The sequence below is a fragment of the Meriones unguiculatus genome, chromosome 2 (assembly GCF_030254825.1).
Source record: "Meriones unguiculatus strain TT.TT164.6M chromosome 2, Bangor_MerUng_6.1, whole genome shotgun sequence".
Classification (NCBI taxonomy): domain Eukaryota; kingdom Metazoa; phylum Chordata; class Mammalia; order Rodentia; family Muridae; genus Meriones; species Meriones unguiculatus.
The window spans coordinates 138,407,391-138,420,568 of record NC_083350.1 but is presented as its reverse complement, the minus strand read 5'-3'; the positions used below and the strand labels follow the sequence as shown (position 1 = coordinate 138,420,568).

The 13,178-nt window shown below is 40.4% G+C and overlaps 1 protein-coding gene across 14 annotated transcripts in view; it reads left to right on the top strand.

Moving 5' to 3' along the window:
- Gpr160 (G protein-coupled receptor 160) overlaps positions 1–13,178 on the top strand; it is a 46,108-nt gene that overhangs the window by 24,562 nt on the left and 8,368 nt on the right. For 9 of the 14 annotated variants that reach the window (XR_009590051.1, XR_009590050.1, XM_060378169.1 and 6 more), the window contains exon 3: positions 8,852–8,954. The gene's annotated coding sequence lies outside the window, so the exon portion shown is untranslated. The remainder of the gene's footprint in view (positions 1–8,851; positions 8,955–13,178) is intronic. The other 5 variants (XM_060378171.1, XM_060378173.1, XM_060378170.1 and 2 more) reach the window with 1 other exon arrangement.

The following is a 13,178-nucleotide window of genomic DNA, read 5'->3' as shown; positions in this document are numbered from 1 at the left end:
TCCAACCAGGGGTTTTGCAAGGCTTCAGAAGACCAACACCTAGCAGGGAGAACACCCAGTCCTATAGTTTCATGACTAGTGCCTAGGACATGTGGCAGCATGAAGTGATTTCTTACAGGGTCCAGTAGACATATCCTTATAATCCTATTGCCTATAGCTTTCTTTGGCAGACAGGATACATTCCTGGTGTTTCCAGGTTCCCAGGGTCTTCCTCTACTTCATCTTCACAAATTCATCCTGCTACATTGCCTAGTCACACTGGCTTTTCTGTGGAACCTTGGTGCAAGCCTTTATGAGTCAGGGCTTGCTAGCAGTCTAACCTAAATAGCAAATTCTAGATTCAGTGAGATTGTCTCTAAAAGAGTAAGGTGCACAAGATGGCTCAGTGAGTCTCTAGGATCTACATGGTGGCAAGAGAAAACCAAACAAGTTGTCCTCTGACTACCACACACGCCTAATGGCATACATATATACATCTTCCCACATACACACAATAACTAATGTAGTAAACATTTTAAGGCATACATATGCCATATACAAAAATTTTAAATTACTAAACTCAAAATACCATATATATGGAGGTAGAATTGTTTGGCTAAAGGGTTCTGCTTATCTACTCCAAATTTTGTTTACCTACCAGAGTCAGCTTTAGATCTCCCTACTTTCTGGATTCTGAGGGAATGGAAATAAAACAGGTTCATATTAATGGCTAGAGGGCAAGCTTATATTGGTCCGGGAACTAGACAAGCATTGATGGGACGTGCCACCCAGATTGTGTGATGATGGAAAAAAAATATCTCTTTCAGGTAGTTGACTTGGATTATTTTCTCTGCAATAATGACTAGCCATGATTTTAGAAACTGTACCTGAGCATGAGAAGTGTTATGCTTTAGATGTAAAGTGTTCCTCAGTAAGGCTCATATGTAAAGCTGTGGCCTCCAGAGGATGGTTTTTAAGTATGTTTATTTTGTGTGTGGGTGTGTATACACCATGGGATAAATGAACAGGTCAGGCAACAGCTTGCAGGAGGAGTTGGTTCTTTCCTTCCATCATGTGCATCCTAGGAATCCAACTCAGGTCATCATCAGGTTTACTGGTGAGCTCTAGAGTCAGCAAGAGAGCCTGCCCATCTCAGAGAAGAAGGTGGAGAGATGGTTAAGGAAGACATCCTGACATCAACCTCTGTTCCACACACACCCACAGGCCTTTGTGCATAGACTCGTATATAACATATGAATACACACAGAAGGCACCAAAAAAACCTTTGCAAAAGCTGCAGAACAGAGAACAAGACAAAATTTAAGTTTAGCTTATTTTGTCAAAAATGTTAGAGGAGCTCAAGCTTGAAAGACTGAGTGGAGGTAGTTGTCATCAATCAGCAGAGGGTTCCTTTACTCTCAGGGTAAGGATGGCACATTGGTAAGGAACAATTCTTTTCTCATGGGCAGCCTCAAGGTGCTAAGTGAGAGAGGCTTATGAGATGGGATTTCAAAGTCAGAAACTTAATAGCTCTAAGAATTGTGGCTCTTGGCTTCAGATGCCAGGGACATGCCCTAGATTTTCAAAGCCGGAGTCTGACTGCTCTGACTCTTGAGCCCCAATGGCTAGTGTCTGGAAGCCCTGTGAGCCAAATATTTATGGCTTTCGGGTCTCAAAATCAGAGGCTCATTGTTCTGAGCCAGCATTTATGTTACCTTGCTCATTACACAGGCACCCAGACGCCAGTAAGGCTGTGACTCAAGCTGGTGTCAGACCTTGCTCTCATCCCCGGGCAAGCAGGTTCTGTAGACATGCAAGGTGCCACACTGCAGGCTTGCGGAGGCTTCCACCCGTATTTCAAAGGAAACCCTGGCAGCCATTAGGTAGTGAGGTCCAAGCCCGTCTAGGAAGAAGCTGAGAGGGCATACTTGAGAGGCAAGTCCCATGCCAGAGATGAGCAACATCAAGGAAGACTGCAGGCAACAAGAAGAGCCAGAAGACAGAAGCCAATTAGTCTGCACTGGCAAGGCCATAGGGGCCTTTGGCCTCTACATCACCAAGCCCAAGAGTTCATAACAGTCTCCTCAGAGATGTTTCTGCTCGCATAGCTGCTCTCTAGACCACACTTTCTACAGTAGGGTCCTCAGATCATTTACTATTTATTCACTCATTTTCAGCCTTTGGATTTTCATTCTTGAAGATTTATGTCTTTAGAACAAAGTACTTATAAAAGTTTTTTAAGCCATACAGGTGACAGTTGTTGGGGGGCTGGGGAGGCTGTTGGGGATTGAACCAAGGGCCTAACTTAAGCTAGGCAAGTACTTTACTGAGCTGCACCTTCGTTGTAACATCTATACAAATGGATTGACTAACCCTTCAGTGATGGACAGTCCTGCCCGACCTCCACTACCTACTACACATCCCTCCCCCCAATGTACGCATTTCAGATTTTGAAGTAAATTCTTGTAGTCAACTCTTTTCCAAATATGTTAGTATGTATACTTAAAAAGTAACTCTTAATTTTCATTTCCTCTGTAAAGACTTTCTCTAGAAATGCAGTCACATCCTGAGGTACTATCGTGTAAGACTTAAACATCTGAATTTGAAGGGAACAGAGTTCAGATCACAACAAAATTAAAAACTCCTTAGTATCCTAAATTTTTTAGTTAGTGCCCAATTCTACTATAAACATGTTTGCTTTAATGAATCCAAATAATTTCTACATACTGTACCTACTTGTGTATCTTAATGTCTCCCTTATTGTGGGTTTATGTGCATGGATATAACCTAGAACCCCTGCCCAGATGTAGCCCAAAGCAGCTCATTATCCAAGTGTGTTCCCTAATTATGGGAACAGGGACTGTCTCTGACATGAACTCAATGGCAGGCTCTTTGACCTTTCCCCCTCCCATCCCCAAGGGAGGAGTGGCCTTTCTTGGCCACAGAGGAGGACAATGCAGCCAGTCCTGAAGAGACCTGATAAGCTAGGATCAGATGGAAGGGGAGGAGGACCTCCCCCATCAGTGGACTTAGAGAGGGGCATGGGAGAAGATGAGGGAGAGAGGGTGGGGTTGGGAGGAAATGAGGAAGGGGGCTACAGCTGGGATACAAAGTAAATAAACTGTAACTAATATAAAAAATAAAAATTAAAAAAATAAAATAGATGTTTTTCATACAAAATATTCTGATCATACTTTGCCCTCTCCCAACTCTTTGGAGATTTCCCCCACCCTCTCTCCCATTGGAATCCATACCTTAACTTAAGCCTTTTAATCTTTTGTACTGTTGTTATAATTTACTGATGAAAAAAAAATGCCTCATAGAGCTCGCCCTGCCCCATGAGGTATTCTCTTCCATGTTTTCATGGTGAGCTGTCGTTGAATTTTTAAGGTCTTACTGGGTTCTAATTTCTTAGCAAGTCTGTGTTGGATGTAGTAGGGGATTCTTTCACCCTTTGGAAGAGATGATGACCAGTGGCTTACCTCCATTTTGAACTTGAACATCAAGAGCTGCAAGATGTCACTTTTCAAGTTTTATCATTCCGTTATTTTGTCATTGCTTGTTTATATACCCTTGCTGTATTATCCCCAGGTAGAGCAATCAGTACAGGAGATGTAGCAAAATGTATCTCTCAGTGTTTTCCCATTTAAGAAGAATCAGTAACTTGGTTCTTTAGGGTCGCAAATAAGGCTTGCTTCTTTATTTTGTGTGTGTGCACACTTGCATAGAAAAGACTAGACTTCAGAAGATACTTTCTTAGCACTTAATGAACCACCATGCACTTTCTCTGAAAATTAACTGACCATAACTTTGAGGTCTGTTTCTGAAAGCTTCTCTATACCATTGACTCACAGGAAAGTCCTTATGATAATACAATGCTGTTTTTATTTCTGTATCTTCACAGCTAGTCTCAACCTAGGTTATATAAAATGTTAGACAAAATTGTTCATACAAATCATTTTCATTCTCTCAGGACATGTGACTTTCTAGATAAACCATAAATTAGTTTGTCAGTTTCTACAAGATAAGCTTTTCAGTCTTTTAGTCCCTTTCTCTTTTTGCTGTTTTAGGACTTCTCTTCCACAGTGATTTTCTGTTTTCAGAATATTGTGCTTATATGTGCTTTGTCTGTTGTATCCTTAAATTTTTTCTTATTGTTTCCTGCTATTGTACATTTATTTCCTTTCCAATATTTTGTTGTAGTACATACAAAAATGGCTGTTATTGGTCTGTTTTATTTTAGCTTCCTTAGAAATCCCTAAGAATGGGGCTGGAGAGATAGCTCAGCATTTAAGAGCACTGGCTGCTTTTCCAGAGAACCGGGGTTCAATTTCCAGCTCCCGTAAGGCCAGTTTAAAAACTGTCTGTACCTCCTGTTCCAGGAAATCTGACACCCTCATACAGACATATATGCAGGCAAAACACCAACATCCATAAAATAAAAATAAACTATAAAAAAAACAGAATATTACAAAAAATAATTCCCTTAGTACATGGCCATGTCACCCATGAATAAAGATAGTTTTACTTATTTTTAACTTCCTGTTTTTGACTTCCTGTTCTTGCATATCACATGGGTGAAGATCCCTAGTGAAACACTGAGCAGGTGTGGAGAATGGGTTCCCAGACAGATTTCTTTGATCACTAAGCATGAAGTTACGTGTATCTCAGATCTTGCTTGTCAGGTTAGGAAAGTTCCTGTCTTGTGAGCTTGTGAGCTTGTATCCTTTTGGGTTTTATGAAATACCTTCTGCATTTACTCAGTTGATCTTGAGATTTTCCCTTTCCCTCTGATAACATAGTGAGTTACTAGATTTTCTAAACCTAAGTTTGCACTGATTGTGGTAGGATTTTTGTGTTCATAGACTAGTATTTTCTTAAAGGTTTTTGCTTCTGTGTTCATCAGGTATGTTGTTTTATGGTATACTTTTCTTGAACTACCTCTGGTTTTGATGTTAGTACAGTTCTGGTCTTGTGACATGAATTAAGTAAGGTCTGGGCTAAGTTTAGTACTTTTTTTTTTAAACTTTTTATTGATTCATTGTGGATGTCACATCATGCACCCCACATCTCATTCATCTCCCTGTCACTCCATATCCTCCTTTGCAATCTTCCTCTACAAGAAAAATAAAAAAAAAACCAAAACACAAAAAGCCTTGCCAAAGCTGCAGTGTATCACATAGTATACCCCTGTGCCCAAGCAGCTTTATTTGAAAATATTCATTGCAGCAAGTCACTGGTCTTGTTCCAAGCCCCTGGCTTCTGCTGCACTATCAACACTGGATCCTCACCAGGACTCCTGTTGTTGCCCTATGTCATGGAGATCCTACAGCTTTGGTTCTGGAGGACCAGCCCCTTCATGCGCTCCAGCAGTTTGTAGATGGGGTAGATGTTGGGGTGGGCTAACTCGGAGCCCTAGATATGAGCCTAGGAGGTAGCTGAATTGGTCAGTTCTTCTGTTTTGCCCAGGCAAAGGGCCAGGCAAGCTCTCAGGTTTGGGTCACCCAGACCAGGTCTTCTTCACTTATGCCACCTGGCCAGCTCTCCCACACCCATGATCAGGGCCAGGTCTCCAGCACTGCCCTCAGGAGAGCTGGCCCTGCCTCAGCCGGTAGGGCAGGCTATTATTCATCACATCAGGCTGTTTCTCACCACCCTTGACTCTCTTCATAGTGCACAAATCATTCAGCTTCCCTTGCTTTCCCATCACTCTACCACACTTGTAGTGGTGCCTGCCCTTCTCTGGTGTCCTCTGCCCACCTGGGCTACATGGCAGTGGTTGGGCCTCTGAGTCAGTACTTTATTCTTAAATGTTTGGCAGAATCAGTCAAGCTTAAAATTTTTTATGTGTATGAGTTTTTGCCTGTATTATTTATGTGTACCACACTTGTGCCTGCTGAGGCTGGGAGAGGGCATTGGATCCCTTGGAACTAGAGTTACAGATGTCCATAAGCCACTGTGTGTGTGCTGGGAAATGAATCCAGGACCTCTTCAGATCAGCAAGTGCTCTTACCTGCTGAGCTGTCTCTTCAGCCAGAGATTGGTTTTCTTAATGAGATATTTAGTATTCTTTTGTAAATGAGTTCTGGTCGTATCCATAATCTATTTCATCACAGATGCTTAAATTATTGAAAAAAATAGTTCAAATTAGTCCATAATTATCTTTGTAATGGTTATAGAAGCTTCAGTAAGGTCCATTTTTCCTAATACTTGTAATAGCTTCCTTACATTGTTCAGTTTCTCTGTTAGTGCCACCCTCCCACCAAAACAACCAGTTTGCCTCATTAATTGTTCTGTTTGGTTGTCTGTTTCCTGCAGCTCAGGCTGTGTAGTCTTCCTGGCTCCACCACCTGAGTGCTGAGATTATGGGTGTGGGTCACCATGACTAGCCCTGTTGCTGGTTTTGTTTTTTGTTTTTGTTTTCATTGATTTTTGCTCTTTATTATGTCCTTTCTTCAACCTATATAGGTTTAAGTCACCGTCATTTCTTGGAGTTTAAATTTAGATCCCTGAATTGAGATACTCTTTTCCCTTATGTATACGTGACTCAAAAGAAAGCCCAAAAGGTACTAGAATACCAAAATTAAAGCTGAATAGTAATTTTAACCAATTTTCTTACATTCATATTGTTGCTTTTCAGTTACAATGTCCTTTATAGTTTTTCTGCTGTGAAATAAATAACATGTGAAGTTAAAACATTTCAAAGGACACAAAGAACACAGGAATTGTACTAGTCAGGATAGGCTCTAATGGGTTATCTCAAAACCCCAGTGACTGAATACAGCAAAGATTTGCTCATACCATACATTAATCAGTGTCTCTGCCCCAGTCACTGAGTGACCCACCCTGATTGAGACACCGTCATCTTTTTTTAATAATTTTTATTTTTTATATTAATCACAGGTTATTTACTTTGTATCCAAGCCGTAGCCCACTTCCTCATTCCCTCCCAATCTTACCCTCCCTCCCTCATCTCCTCCCTGCCCCTTTCCAAGTCCACTGATAGGGGAGGTCCTCCTCCCCTTCCATCTGACCCTAGCTTATCAGGTATCTTCAAGACTGGCTGCAATGTCGTCCTTTGTGGCCTAGCAAGGGGAGGGAGGTCAAAGAGCCAGCCATTGAATTCATGTCAGAAATAGTCCCTGTTCCCCTTATTAGGGAACCCACTTGGATACTGAGCTACCATGGGCTACATCCAAGCAGGGGTTCTAGGTTATATCCATACATGGTCCTTGTTTGGAGAAACAGTCTCAGAAAAGACCCCTGTGCCCTGATATATTTGGTCCTTGTGTTGCTCCTGTCCTCTCCAGGTCATACTAACTCCCCCTTCTTTCATATGATTTCCTGCATGCTGCCCAAGGTTTGGTTATTCAAAGCAGTCTCAGTGTCTGCTTTGATACACTGCTAGGTAGAGTCTTTCAGAGGCCCTCTGCAGAAGGCTCCTGTCCTGTTACTTGTTTTTTCCTACTTCCAATGTCCATCTCATTTGTCTTTCTAAGTGAGGATTGATCATCTTACCCTGGGTCCTCTTTCTTGTTTATCTTCTTTAGGTGTACAGATTTTAGTATGTTTATCCTATCTTATAGGTCTAGTACCCACTTATAAGTGAGTATGTATCGTGTGACACCATCATCTTAAACTGTATTATTTATCACATGTGGCAGGAAATAAAACACTGAAGGATGTCTTCACATGGTCCAACCTAACAGCAGGAGTCAAGAAACTACTAGTGTCAACTACTAGTGTGTGTCTGTGTGTGTGTGTGTATGTGCGTGCAATGGAGTGTGGTGTGTAATGTGTTTATATATACGGGATTTGTATGCGGATGTGTGGGGTTGTATGGTATGGTGAGGTATCTAAGGAAATGATCTGGGCTGGGTATCAATGGGAAGGATGGGCTATTCAAAGACAATAAAATGGGTAGTTTTCATTTTATGTATTTCAATTATATATGACAAGTTTTATGCAAGAATTTCATCTTAAAACCGTTTGCATTTATGTTTTGAAAGAAACATAACCAACAGCTAATTGGTCTTCCATGATAACCTCAGTGATAGAATTCCTCACATTTGGATGGTGCCTGGTTTTAGAAGGCTCTTTCATGTATAGGTTGAGCCACTTCATTTCCACTTGTGATTTGGACCATAATTATGCACCACACTTCTAGAATTGATCTTAGGACTGAAGGTATGTGCAGCCCTGATAAGGCTCAGTGTAGTGTCCTTTACAGGCTCTTTCTGTGTAGCAGGCTCCCACAAACATGAGTCATACAACTCATTTCCTGCACCCTAGACCCAGTACTGACATCAGCAGCACCTGTCTTCTCATGCTGTATTTGGAACGTTGAACTTTTCTAAGATCAGGAATGAAACTCTGCAACACAGTCATTGGGTTATACTTGAGGTAACCCTTTTTGCTTTCCAAGTCTTACGAACGTACAGAGAAGTTTCCAGAAGCCGTGTAGTAGATGTGTGTGGTATGGAGGCAGATTAAATGCAGATGAGAATTTAGCTGTCTGATATTAAGCTAGACACTCAAGCAATTGTCAAACAGTGTAAATTTGCTCAATTCTTTATGTTTGAGATTTTTTTTAATGTAAAATATTATTTAGCATACAAGTGTTAGGGGATCCTTAAAGCAATGTAGTTTGGACACTGGGAAACTTGCAATATACTGCAAGATGTCTTTGATAGGTACCGTGTTAGCTCTCAGCATCTCAAGTGGACTCTCAATGTAAGTACTGTCCTCCTCCCTGCTGCTCAGAAAACCTGCGATGGTAAGTAGTTGGCCTGGTTTGTTTTCTCTGCAATGACATACGGTCTTTGTTTACTAAAATGGCTGTTATGACGGTTACTTTTGTTTCCTTTCACAGCAGTTACTCACAGGTTTCGGTATAGTAAAACGGCACATAGGAACCAACAGTAATGCAGTTGAAGGCTGTAAAATGAAAACAGTATGCTCAAGTCAAGAAGAAAGTAAGTATAGCATGTTGTTAAGGTAAAGACTGGAGCCAGGCATGGTGGCTCACCTTTAATCTGAGCACTCTGTAGGCAGAGGCAGGAGTAACTGAATTCTATACCAGCCTCGTCTACATAGTGAGTTCCAGTACAGCCAGAGCTACATGGTGAGACCCCAGTCTCAAAATAACAAGCTACAAATAGGAAAGCACAGAAGGGGTAACTAGGGTGTGCCCATGCTGCCATGTTGGGACAGATCTCAAAGCAAGCCTCAAAGAAAAAAAGTCAGAAAAAGGCCTTCCATGATGTGCTCTCTAGATTGCATTTGAGGCACATGAATACAGGAAAGGACCTTATTCTGTACATCTTTGGTGGACACTTTTCAAGGGAAATTCTACACAGGTAGATTTCACACCTTGTCCTGAGAGCCTATTTGAAGGAGATAATATTGGAATTTTGAATATTTTTAGTGGATTATGGGAGAAGGGTGTATATATATATATTATAGTTTACAAATGACAGAAACACTAGTATTAACTACCATGACATTTAAAAAAATTTGTGTCTACCATTTTAACATTTTATAAATACATAACTTCACATGAATTTACTGATATTTACTGTTGTTGTAAATATTGAGAATTCATGCAGTACGTTTTGATCATTTCCCTCCCCATATCCCTGTCCATCCAGCTTCATACATTCTCATTCATTGCCTTCCTCCGCCTCCCACTGTCTTCCTTCCCTACTCCCTACTCTCACTTAGACAAACAAATAAATTTAACCAGTTTGTATTGGCCAACTAGTTCTGGGCATGGGTCTTGCCCTGGAGCTATCAGGTGTCATTCCATTAAAGAAAATAGACTCTTCCTTTGCTGATAACAATAAAATGCCAATAGCTCCTCAGCTAGAGGCAATACTTGTGACCCTTCCCTCCTCCCTTCTGGGGTCTAGTGTGGCCTGAGTTTGTGCAGGTCTTGTGTGTGTCATCACAGGCTGTGTGAGTGAACATAAGCACCTGTCCTGTTGAGTCTGGAAAAGTTTTCTTGAAGCCATTCACTACCACTGACTGTTAAAATCTTTCCGACCCACTGTCCACGTAGATCTTGAAGTCTTGAAGGAAAGGGTGAGACACAGATATCCCAGGCCAGGCATGGTGGTGCACACTTGTAATCTCAGCATTCAGAGAGGCAGAGGCAGGCAGATCTCTGTGAGTACAAGGCCCGCCCGGTCTACAAAGTGAATCTAGGACAGCCAAGGCTACACAGAGAAAACCCTGTCTCAAAAAAAAAAAAAAAAGCAGATATCCTATTTAGTGCTGGGAATTACAGTCTCTCATTCTTTACATGTTGACCACTTGTGGGTCTGTATGTTAATTGTCATCTATTATAAGAAGCATTTCTGATGAGGGATGATCTACAGGTATAGCAATAAGCCATTGGGAGTAGTTTTATTGCTGTTACCTATGTAGTGGAATAATAGTAGGTTTTCTCCTAAGGCCCATGACTTAACTAGCCACAGGTTCTGAACTTCATTAATGGTGTCAGGTATGGGTTCCATCTTGCAGAGCAGGCTTTAAATGCAGTCAAAAAGTGGTTGGTTTCTTTTATAACATTTGAGCCACTAATGCCAGAGAGACAAGTTGTTATTGTAACTCACAGAATTCATAGCTGAGTGAGACTGACAATTATTTTACTCCACTGATAGTGTGTGTAGTACCTTCTAACAATATGAAATCTAGCCAGTAGGGGTGAAGTTTTCAAGTCAGTGCCAGCTAGATTTCTCCATGTTCTATGACTCAAGTTTGTGGAATCTTCAGCAATCGGATCTTACCATCAATTTCTAGAGCGCAACCAATACATTGACAGTAGGCTTTAATGTTTGGGTGCAGGTCTATGAACCCCATTAACCTACAACTCAAAAAAGTAGGTGACCCATTTCCTGGTCCTGGTGGTCTTATTTGGAAGCAGATGCTGACTAGTTGGAGTATTGCTGCCCCTCCCCACCCCACAGTTTCTCTTGGCTGTCCTTGAACTCACTCAGTAGACTAGGTCTAGCACCTGGCTTGCCTCCCGAGTGCCAGAATTAAAGGCATGTACCACCACTGCCTGGCTCAAAGGCTTTTAGTATTAGCTATTCTCCTTGCTATATTCTCTTCTCTATCATGTGCTCCTAATCACTATCCAACTTAATTATTCCTGTTAGATTTTTCCCTTCTTCAAAGCTTTTATCATGAAGGGGTATTATTTTTTGTCACAGGTATTTTCTGCAGCTGATGAGATTTTTGTGGTTTTTGTCCTTTATGTGGAGGTTTATGTTTTTTGATTTACTTATATTGAACCACCCTTATTTCTCTGGGATGAAGCCAACTTAATCATGGTGCATACTTTTGATGTGTTCTTGGATTCTGTTTGCAAATATTTTGTTGAGAATCTTTGCATTCATGTTCATGAAAAATAGTTGTCTTTAATTTTCTGTTGGTGGTAGTCTTTGTCTGGTTTGTATATCAAAGTAATATTGGCTTCATAATAAGATCTTGGAAATACTCCTTCAGTTTTTGTTTTGTGTAGAATATTTGTGTTTTCTTTGAAGGTTTGGTAAAATTCCAAACTGAATCTATCTGGCCTAGGTTTGTTTTTTTTTTTTTTTTTTTTTTTTAGTTGAGATATTTTTAATTACTTCTATCTCATTAGGTGTTATGGGTCTCTTTCAATTTTTTACTTCGATAGTTTGTATACATATAGAAATTCATACATTTCTTTAAGGCTTTCAGCTTGGTGGGATATAGATTTCAAAAGCATGTACTTAAAGATTCTATGAATTTACTCAGTGTCTGTTGTAATGTCTACTTTCTCATCTCTGATATTACTTTGGATTATCTCTCTTTTGGTTAATTTGGCTAAAGGTTTGTCAGCACTGTTAATTGTTGGAAAGAACTAAATTCATCTTTTCATTGATTTTTGTTGTTCTATTTCATTAATTTCAGCTGAGTTTATTTCTTTTCTTTCTGTTTACTCTTATTGGGTGTTGTTCTTGTTTTCTAAAGCTTTCAAATATATCATTAAGTTATTAATATAAATCTCTGCAGCCCTGGCCAGGGCTTTTATGTAGGCCAGGCTAGCCTTGACCTCAGGTAATCCACTTGGTTCCTGGGAGCTATGAGTCGAGGCACATGCCACTATGCTTGTATGTTGCATAATACTGTACCTTGCATTTCACTTAAAACATTGTAGAAATTTATCATTACTTTAATGTGTGAAAAATTTCAGCAAGTATAGAAAAACTGCTTTTCACTAGAAAATGAAATCTTCCTGTTTCTAAAAGCGTTTAAAATGTTGGCTTTGTATGAGAGATCACACCCAGGGCAGTGAGCATACAAGGCGTATGCACAGCCATTGTGCTATATCCCAGCCCTCTTGATGTAAGGGCTGCATGCCGCACACCTTAATGATAACCTACCACATGTTGGTTTAGCCCACTTCATTGTGGACATTCCTCATAAGATTTGTTATTGTTAGAAATTAGTTTGTAGGTGTGTATGTGTGTGTTAGGTATATATGTTGCTTGGGGTTTGTTGGAGGGATGGGGTGCTAGGGGATCAAACCCAGGAAGGGTTTTGTACATGCAAGGCAATGAACTATATCCCCAAATCTTTTTTTGTTTGTTTGTTTTGTTTTTTCCTTCTTCAAATGCTGTTTCTGGAATTTCCTTCCTTCTTGGCCCTTCTTCTCTGATCTCTCTGCCACTTGCCAGTGCATTTGACACTCAAGCTTCAGCTCTGGCTCCTTTGCTCTTGTGTTTAAGTTCTCAGGTACCCATACTCAATCCAGTTCTTTCCTGTGTTCACTGCAGTTGCCACATCTAAAGAAACATATCCCAAAGAGAAATCCTGCAGTTTCCTTTTCATAGGCTCCTATTATTTTCAACCTTGTTAGTTTTTGAGCATCAGAGAAAGATGGAAAATGTGAAAATGGCTATTCAAAATGGTCCCTAAACATAACCTTTAAATTTCACTGTCAAAAGGACAAAAAGGAGTTTCTCTGTAGCAACTAATTGGTATCACTAGCCACCCTGCATCTTCTGCTGTGTTTTGGCTGAGGTAAATATAAGTGTCCCTTTATCACTTGTTAAAAAACAGACTTTATACTTGAGAATTTACATTTCAATGTAATATTTCAGTTTAAAGATCTCAGAGTTCTGGACTATTTGGGCTCAAAAACTGATCATGTTTGAACCTGTTGT